Source organism: Rhinoraja longicauda, chromosome 1 (genome assembly GCF_053455715.1).
Source record: "Rhinoraja longicauda isolate Sanriku21f chromosome 1, sRhiLon1.1, whole genome shotgun sequence".
Lineage (NCBI taxonomy): Eukaryota > Metazoa > Chordata > Chondrichthyes > Rajiformes > Arhynchobatidae > Rhinoraja > Rhinoraja longicauda.
The window spans coordinates 2,353,601-2,360,684 of NC_135953.1; the positions used below are offsets into that span (position 1 = coordinate 2,353,601).

At 46.0% G+C, this 7,084-nt stretch overlaps 1 long non-coding RNA gene across 1 annotated transcript in view; it reads left to right on the forward strand.

Moving 5' to 3' along the window:
• Positions 1-4,043, forward strand: part of LOC144595542 (uncharacterized) — a 5,940-nt gene extending 1,897 nt beyond the window's left edge. The window contains exon 3 of the long non-coding RNA XR_013547510.1: positions 3,921-4,043. This is a non-coding gene — a long non-coding RNA (uncharacterized LOC144595542). The remainder of the gene's footprint in view (positions 1-3,920) is intronic.
• The last annotated feature ends 3,041 nt before the right edge of the window (positions 4,044-7,084 follow it).

Genomic DNA, 7,084 nt, shown 5'->3' on the forward strand with positions numbered 1-7,084 from the left:
GGAATTCTCTGCCACAGAAGGTAGTTGAGGCCAGTTCATTGGCTATATTTAAGAGGGAGTTAGATGTGGCCCTTGTGGCTAAAGGGATCAGGGGTATGGAGAGAAGGCAGGTACAGGTTACTGAGCTGGATGATCAGCCATGATCATATTGAATGGCGGTGCAGGCTCGAAGGGCCGAATGGCCTACTCCTGCACCTATTTTCTATGTTTTTATGTTTAACTACTTCCGGCTGCTCACCTTCCCTCTCGAGGATAACAATGTTTGAAGATATTTAGACAGGTACATTGATAGGAAAGTTTGGAGAGACATGGACCAGGCACGAGCTTCTGGGATGAACTCAGTTTGCAACTTGGTCCCACATGGACGATTTGGGCTGAAGGGACTGTTTCCATGCCCCTGCCCCTGCCTGTGCCACAACCACGCAGTCCAAAAGCTGGACCTGCTTTTTATAGCACGTCAGCCAGACAGCCTTTTCTACAGATTTCTTGTGGGCTTTACTGGCCGTCCACCGGATCGCTGCATCCAGTGGGCGCTTGTCCTCTAATAAACCACACATCCATTGTTTGGTGATATTCACCTTGCTAAAAACATAGTCCGCAATGCGCTCGTCCATTACATCCCTAGTTTTAAAATCCTTTTCTGGTACACTATCATCCTGCTGCCAGTGTCCCTTCGTGGTCGCCATTATCTGTAAGGGGTTTCTGCGCCGAGCTTTCGCCCGACCTAAGGTCACCGTGCCTTGCTCTGATCCCTTGACCAGGCCGCGCACACTGGTTCCCCGTGAGTGGTTCGACCCACTCACCCCCTACGGTTCTAGACACTGGAGTTAGATGCAGGAGCGTTGATAGTGCAGAAAAACTCAACCAGGCCAGATTTGAAGACCAGGGTTTAAATGGAAAAGGCTTTTATTGAGCGCTTGGGACTATTGTACATGAATGCTCTTCACAGTTCTATTAGACATATGTATAACTACACGAATACTTAGACACAGTTCTAAATGACATATGCATAACTACACGAATACTTAGACACAGTTCTACCAGACGTATGCACACTTACACGAACACTTTTGACGCAGTTCTAAAAGACATATGCATAACTACACGAATACTTAGACACAGTTCTATTAGACATATTCTTGACTGTAAGATGGGGAACGTACGACACATCGCAAAATTGACCAACACATATTCATTTACACACCCACGTTTATTCAAACCACCCTCCCCTCTACACTAAACTATGTCCAGGATGTGCAGGATCGGGGTACATGCTCACAATGGGGCTATTACTGCGGTTACTGGCTGTTCTGCTTCTCCGCTGCTTTCCGTGAGGGTCGTGCTTGTCCCCTGAGTTTCTTCCTTCCGTTTCTTGCGTTCCTGGCCAGTCGTTGCGAGCGTTGTTGCTGTCCCTGCTGTGAGCGTTCCTGGCCAGTCGTTGCGAGCGTTGCTGTCCCTGCTGCGAGCGTGTCGTTCTTGCCTGTCCTTTTCGTCTTCCTCCTGGCTTGCGTTCCTTGCAGGTTTTCTTGCATGAGTTTCAAACCCAAAAATCGTGGCCAGTTATACTAATTCTGGCCCGTCCTATCTCCCGCCAGATCTCGGGATCTCTTTGTTTAAAAGATATGTATTGAGTTTTCCCTTTGTCCTGCGTTATGTCCGGGGGTACCGGGGATGGCCAGACGGTATGTTAATTGGTTTTTCGTTGCGAGGTGATGGGTTTAACTGGTTTCCCATCACCTACCAGGTAGTTTTCTATGGGCTATTGTGCCCCCTTAACGAGATTAACTGTGTAGGTCGGCTTGGGGCATTGTGAGTATGCTGATGTCAGCGCCCCAGTGTCTGGATTTCGACCTGGTTTCGCAGGTGTCTGCATGGCCAATACCCATCCATTGTTGTGGCCGTGGCTTTGCAGAAACCTAGAGACTGGGCTGTAAGGTTTTTGCTTTTGTGGCTGGTCACGAGGTCCTGCGCCAACTTAGGACCCACGGATTGTGACATCCCTTGGTAAACTGACCGCAGCCTTTCTCCGCTATCAGCCCCAGTCTCCCGTTTAAAATGTCCAAACTGCAGCTCTTTGGTTTGGTGTTGCTTGCAGAATGAGGGAAAACTTCTCAAATCTTACAACATGAGGACCAATGTTGTGCTAATGAAAGTAAAATAAGCCATTTTGAGACTGAAAAACAAGAATAAAACTGTTAAGAGACATCAGCCAAACCTTAGGCTTACCAAAATCCCACTTCTGACACCAAAATGTTAAATCAAGTTCTTTACCTTCAGTCTGAATAATCACACGTAATACTGGATGAGCACATCAGATTTATTCCACCATGGGGTTCTTCCCGTGAGGATCTCCAGACACAATACTAGTGCCTGAAAAGATCTCAACTCAGGGGAAGAACCCCATGGTGGAATAAATCTGATGTGCTCATCCAGTATTACGTGTGATTATTCAGACTGAAGGTAAAGAACTTGATTTAACACCCTGACCAAATTAGTTTCAAACCTTCCCAACAACAGGAGTAAAACTGCCAGCAAGGATATAGGACCTTGCCCCATTCAGGTGCAAACTGACCTGCTAGTAGAGGCTGCACCCACTACACAAATGTCCATGTCCCAGCATCCAAAGCCCTCCCTCCTCCACCACCCCTTTGGTCACACATTCATCTGGCCTATCTTTGTATTCCTATATTCAGGAGCATGTGACACCAGAAGCAATGCAGAGATTACAATCTTAAAGGTCCTGCTCATGATTCTGCTATGCAAGGCATGGAAGGATGCAGATCTAATGTGAGCAACAGGATTAGTGCATATGGGTAAAGATGTATGGACATGGTGGGCCAAAGGGCCTGCTTAGAGTCCCACAGCACGGTAACAGACCCTTCAGCACAATATGTCCATACCGACCAAGATACCGACCATCTAAGCTGGTCCCTTTTTCTCACGTTTGGCCCACATCCCTCTAAACCTTTCCTATCCATGTGCCTGTCCAAATGTCTTTTAAATATTGTTATAGCGAGCGGCTGCTTCAGGTTCTCAGTGTGACCTCTGCCCAGATTTTACTGAGCTTAGGTGTTTTCAGTTTCACCCGACCCCCACCACACCCTTTGTTTTTCACAGAAACCACGTGACTGTTAGAATCATAGAGCTAAACAGCATCAAAACAAGCCCTTTGGCACAACCCGTCCATGCTGACCAGGTTACTGAGTTAGTAACTTGGTCCCTGTCCCTCCAAACCTTTCCTGTCTATTTTTCAACATTTTACATGTCAGAGAAGCTAGTAGAGGCAGGTAAAATAACAATGTTTAAAGATATTTAGACGGGTACATAGATAGGAAAGTTTGGAGAGACATGGGCCAGGCAAAGGCTTCTGGGACAAACTCAGTTTGCAACTTGGTCTGCATGGACGATTTGGGCTGAAGGGCCTGTTTCCACTCTGTACAGAAAAGCTGTGTGAAAATGGTACCCCTCTAAATCTCCCCCCTCTTAACTTAAACCCTGTGCCCTCTAGTTTTAAACTCCCCAATATCAGGGAAAAGGCTGTGACCATCCACCTTATCTTTGCCTCTCATGGTTTTATTAACTTCTGTAAAGTAGTCCTTCAGCCTCGAATGATCATGAAAATAATCCCCAGCCTCTCCTTGTTACGCATATCTGAAAGCCCGTACAGACAGTTACATGGTTTCTGTGAAAGGCCAAGGATGTGGTTGAGGTGAAACTGAAAGCACTGAAGCTCTCAGTAAACCAAGGCAAAACCTGGGCAGAAGTCACACTGACAACCTGAAGCAGCCACTCACCTGTCTGGGACACTGAAGGAAGGAGCTGGTAATCAGTCACTGTGCGTTTTGCTGTCTATTGGTTTGCTGTCTATTGGTCTGTCTCTGGTGTTCAGTTCACTCACCTTCCAATGTTATTTCTGGCAGAGTGTGGGCGGTGAGATCGTGTGATCGGAGCCACAGACACTACTCTCGTGAGAGGTAAGGCCAAGAGAGGGGACGGAGACCGGCAGTAGCTGTGGGATTGGCACGACGGAGGTATAGAAGGATGGACAGGTAGAGTGGGAGCGGCCGTGTTGGGAGGGATTGGGAAGTCAAACTGATGCTGCTGAGGTTTAAACCCAAACAGAAACTTACTGAGATACGGTCACTAATGCCAAAGTGCTCACCAAGTGCATCATGAGCTGAAGGATCTGTTCCTGTGCTGTACTGTTCTATGCTCAATAACCCACCATTACTGAACTAAATAGGGGGGGGGGGGGGTCAAATGGGACAGTCAAGGATGGAGTTAAAGGGAAAGAGAGTAAAGGGATAGTTAATTCCCCCAGAATTAACGGGGAAAAAAACTCACAAAGGGATAGGAGAGTATGGCCAAGTGTAATAGGAATCTATGTGAAAGGTAGGATGAGTAAGGGATTAAAAGTATTGCATATGAATGCGTAAAGTATAAGAAGTAAAGTAGATGAGCCTGAGGCTCAGTGAGAGATTGGTAGATATGACATTGTGGGGATTACAGAGACGTGGCTGCAGGAGGATCGGGCCTGGGAACTTAATATTCAGGGTTATACATTCTATAGAAAGGACAGGCAGGTGGGAAGAGGCGGTGGGATAACTCTGTTGGTAAGGGATCAAATACAGTCCCCTGCGAGGGATGACATAGGGACTGACAAGGTAGAGTCACTGTGGATAGAGTTGAAGAATTGTAAAGGCAAGAAGACACTAATTGGTGTTATCTACAGACCCCAAGTAGTAGCCCGGATGTAGGGTGAAAGTTGCAGCAGGAGTTGAAACTGGCTTGTAACAAAGGTAATGCCAGAGGATTGGGAAACTTTCATAGGACAACAGAAGGTAACAAAACGGGCAATACGGGCTGAAAAGATGAAGTACGAGGGGAAGCTGGCCAAGAATATAAAGGACAGTAAAAGCTTCTTTAGATATGTTAAGAGAAAAAGAGTAGCAAAGTCAAATGTGCATCCCTTGAAGGCAGACACGGGTGAAATTATTATGGGTAATAAGGAAATGGCAGAAGAGTTGAACAGGTACTTCGGAACTGTCTTCACTAAGGAAGACACAAACAATCTCCCAGATGTACTGGAGGACAGAGGATCTAGGGGGGTAGAGGAACTGAAAGAAATTTGCATTAGGCGAGAAATAGTATTGGGTAGACTGATGGGCCTGAAGGATGATAAATCCCCTGGGCCTGATGGTCTGCATCCCAGGGTCCTCAGGGAGGTGGCTCTAGAAAAGTTGACACATTGGTGATCGTTTTCCAATGTTCAATAGATTCAGGGTCAGTTCCTGTGGATTGGAGGATAGCTAATGTTATCCCACTTTTCAAAAAAGGAGCGAGAGAGAAAACGGGGAATTACAGACCAGTTAGCCTGACATCAGTGGTGGGGAAGATGCTGGAGTCAATTGTTAAAGAGGTAATAACAGTGCATTTGGATAACAGTAAAAGGATAAGTCCAAGTCTGCATGGATGTATGAAAGGGAAATCATGCTTGACTAATCTTCTGGAAAATTTTGAGGATGTGATAAGTAAAATGGATGAAGGGGAGCCAGTGGATGTAGTGTATCTAGACTTTCAGAAAACCTTTGATAAGGTCTCACACAGGAGATTGGTGAGCAAAATTAGAGAACATGGTATTGGGGTTAGGGTGTTGACATGGATAGAAAATTGGTTGGCAGACAGGAAGCAAAGAGTAGGAGTAAACGGGTCCTTTTCAGAATGGAAGGCAGTGGCGAGTGGAGTGCCGCAAGGCTCGGTCTTGGGGCCGCAACTGTTTACCATAAATATTAATGATTTGGATGAAGGAATTAGAAGTAACACTAAAGTTTGCAGATGACACAAGGCTGGGTGGCAGTATAAACTGTGAAGAGGATGTTAGGGGGTTGAAGGGTGACCAGGACAGGTTGAATGAGTGGGCAGATGCGTGGCAGATGCAGTATAATGTAGATAAATGTGAGGTTATCCTCTTTGCGGCAAAAACAAGCATTATCTCAATGGTGTCAGGTTAGGTAATGGGGAAGTGCAGCGAGACCTGGGTGTCCTTGTACACCAGTCACTGAAAGTTGCTGTGCAGGTACAGCAGGCAGTGAAGAAAGCTAATGGCATGTTGGCCTTCATAACGAGAGGATTTCAGTATAGGAGTAGAGAGGTTCTTCTGTAGTTGTATAGGGCCCTGGTAAGACCACATCTGGAGTATTGTGTACAGTTTTGGTCTCCTAATTTGAAGAAGGACTCCCTGTAATTGAGGCAGTGCAGCATAGGTTCACGAGATTGATCCCTGGGATGGCGGGACTGTCATATGAGGAAAGATTGAAAAGACTAGGCTTGTATTCACTGGAGTTTAGAAGGATGAGAGGGGATCTTATAGAGACATATAAAATTATAAAAGGACTGGACAAGCTAGATGCAGGAAAAATGTTTCCAATGTTGGGGGAGTCCAGAACCAGGGAACACAGTCTTAGAATAAAGGGGAGGCCATTTAAAACTGAGCTGAGAAGGAACTTTTTCACCCAGAGAGTTGTGAATTTGTGGAATTCTCTGCCACAGAGGGCAGTGGAGGCCAAATCACTGGATGAATTTAAGAGAGTTAGATAGAGTTCTGGGGGCGAGCGGAATCAGGGGATATGGGGAGATGTTGGGCACGGGTTACTGATTGTGGATGATCAGCCATGATAATGCATGGCGATGCTGGCTCGAAGGGCCGAATGGCCTCCTTCTCCACCTATTTTCTGTTTCTATGTTTCTAACATCACTACCTCTCTCTCCATTCCCACCGTTCAACCTGTGACACATTTTTAAATAATCTATGGCCTCACCTGTAGTAAGTCTTATTAAAGTACAACACAAGTGAGATGGTCGTAAACTCCGTTGCACCATAACTGTCAAGGAATCCTGGAACTCCCAGTCATTGGATTCCATGATTCCAGTTAATGTTTCCTTTCGATCAGATTCTGGTTTACTCATCACTATGCTCAGTCTGGCTTGCTTCCTGGTTAATTCTTAACATATTTTTCCAGAAGATTCGATAGAAACAGAAACTCTGGACCTGCTCGATGTGTCAGGCAGCCTCTATGGAAGAGAA